The 2,450-nt window shown below is 57.6% G+C and overlaps 1 protein-coding gene across 2 annotated transcripts in view; it reads right to left on the bottom strand.

The window, feature by feature from the left end:
- The window catches only part of ABCA1 (ATP binding cassette subfamily A member 1), a 154,841-nt gene extending 153,834 nt beyond the window's left edge, over positions 1-1,007 (bottom strand). For both annotated transcript variants that reach the window (XM_017527761.2, XM_017527759.2), the window contains exon 1: positions 681-1,007. The gene's annotated coding sequence lies outside the window, so the exon portion shown is untranslated. The remainder of the gene's footprint in view (positions 1-680) is intronic.
- Between the last annotated feature and the right edge of the window lie 1,443 nt (positions 1,008-2,450).

Genomic DNA, 2,450 nt, shown 5'->3' with positions numbered 1-2,450 from the left:
AAAAAAATCTCGTGCCCGCTCTGCTCCAGGGACACCAGCTCCGGTGAGCGCACGGAGACCGAAGGCGGACCCGCCCCCCATCCCTCAGGTCAAACAAAGCCCCTAGGCCTCTAGTAAGCAATAACACCACGGACCCCCTGCACCACGGACATCCTCTGGGACACGTCCAACTCGAGTTCTTGGGGACCAAGGACGCGCCGCTCCAGCCCCGGGGCGCTTGAAGCCGATCCCCAGGTCAGAACAGACCACCTTAAGAACCGAGTGAGGACTCAGTGCTGGCATTTGTCTCTGTTGGTTTCTAACCGGCTCAGGCGCCTCCGAACAAAGGGACGCGCTCCGTGCCAGACCTGCAACTCTCCCCACCCGGCAGCAGGACCCTCAGCACGCCCGGGAACCCCCGATCCCACCGAGCCCGGGGTACTGCGCCCGGGTCTCCACGCCCAGAGATGCTCCCGGTCTCCACCGCCGGGCGAGCCCCGAGCGCAGCAGTGCCGAGCCCTAGGGTCCCCAGGGCTCGTCCTAGGACATTCCCCATTTACGCTGCCCCCGTCCCGTTCGAGTTGCAAGTGGTGGGGACGTGGGGCTCCGGATCAAAGCCCCGAGACCGAGCGCTTCCCGAAGCCTCCTTGGCCTCGAAACAAAACAATAACGACCAAGTAAGTCACTGGAGAGGCTCTTACCTGTTTTCCACTTTTGTGTTGGCGTCTCTTTCTCCCACCCCTTGACAAGCCTTCCGGAGAAGGGGAGAAAACAGAACCGGAGAAAAAACAAGAAGCAAAGCGTCCTGAGAACTGGCCCTGTTGGCGCCCGGCGCCCCCCACCCTGCCCTGCCCTGCGCTGCGCTGCCGCAGCCCGGGAGAGAGGCGTCGGCGCGGCTCTGCGGGTCCCGACCCCACTCACTCTCCCTCGGAATTACGGGGTTTTTGCCGAGACTAGTTCCTTTTATAGATTCGGCTGCACCGAGCGCAGAGGTTACTATCGGTCAAAGCCTGTTCTCTCCCTCCTCCCCCCGCCCCCTTCCCGGCCTCTGTTTATGTAGTTCAGTCACTCAGCAGAAAGCACGTGGAGCTGCTGCCCGCCCCTTAAACGGGCGACGTTCGGCCGCCCGCGAGACGGCTTGGGGACTTGGGGGTGGTGGGTGCAGCAGGAGTCTCGGGGTTCGCGGTCTGCACCCCCTGCCCCCGCCGGGGCCCGCCGGCCTAGAGACGCGCGGGAAGCTCTGGGCTCCGGGCTGCGCCGCAGACTCTCTAGTCCACGTTCCCGGCAGCCAAGGGCACCGGTGGAATTTGCTTCCTCTAAATCGTGCTTTCCACAATTTTGTTTTCCTTAGTTTTCTCAGCCGGAGGGAAGGATTGGGGGAGAGAGAGCTCCAGGCTGAATCCCCCTCAGGATGCTGGTCATTTTGTCTTTTGTTTCCTTTCAAAGACCTAGGCTGGGTGTGGGGCCCGCGGTCAGTCCTCTGGAATATCGGGCTGCTTTTGTTTCCCCCCCCCACTTGACTTTGGTTTTTGATAGGCGACCTACTGCCTATGAGCTCCCCAGCCTGAGCTCCCCAGGTCCCTCAGAGGACCTGAGAGGAACATCTCACTGCCTCTCTTCATAAATTGAGAGGAAGGAGACCACAAAAACAAAAAGAGAAACAAACAAACAAACAAAAACATGAACAATGTGGACCAGCCCCCTTTTAATTTTCCTGATACTGATCAGCCTCCCTGTGATAAAAACACAGGACTTGTATTTAGCTTGTATGAATCTGTAAAGTGCAGCTAGAGAATTGCAGTCATGTAAATTTATGTAGCCACCCCAGATCTCCAGCTTCTCTGTTTGCCTTTGGCTGTAGGGAAGCAAAACCACCCAAAACATTTGAGGGGCAAAGGCAAGAGGACGAATGCAGGCCTACGCATCATATGTCTAAATATTTGGGTCATCCACCAAGCCAACAAACTAAATGTCGCCTACCTTGACGAAGACACCTCTGTAGCCACCTTGAACGGCAGGTTCACGTTTAGACTCTTCAGTTTGACCTGAGTTTTGGCTAGAATGAGGTGGCATGAGAGAGCTGCCCCCAGCTTACTTCTCTTCCACCTCCAGCTCCATCGTATTCCAGAACTCCCAATACCTGCCTGTGGACACCCAGCTGCACAAGCCCCCTCAATGCTACAGTCAACAGGACCTCCGGGCCACAGCTCAAGCCCAAGTGTCCACATCAGTGATTCTGTCAACACTCAGGACAGACCCATAGAAGAGGCCCACACAGGCCCTGGAAGTGCATGTGGGGGCCACAAGGCAAGGAATTCTGGAGTCACAGGCACTCATAACTCTGGGTGGCACGGCCCCTTTGCACCATGGACTGCTTGCCCTTAGTAAGGGAAGGATCTGAGCCTGGCGAAGTGGTTCGTGCCTGTAATCCCAGCACTTGGTCAGGAGCTCGAAACCAACCTGACCAACGT

The sequence above is a fragment of the Cebus imitator genome, unplaced genomic scaffold, assembly GCF_001604975.1.
Source record: "Cebus imitator isolate Cc_AM_T3 unplaced genomic scaffold, Cebus_imitator-1.0 Scaffold51, whole genome shotgun sequence".
In the NCBI taxonomy this organism is placed as follows: Eukaryota; Metazoa; Chordata; class Mammalia; order Primates; family Cebidae; genus Cebus; species Cebus imitator.
Note: the sequence above shows the minus strand (reverse complement) of the source record. Positions and strands in the feature narration are given on the sequence as shown.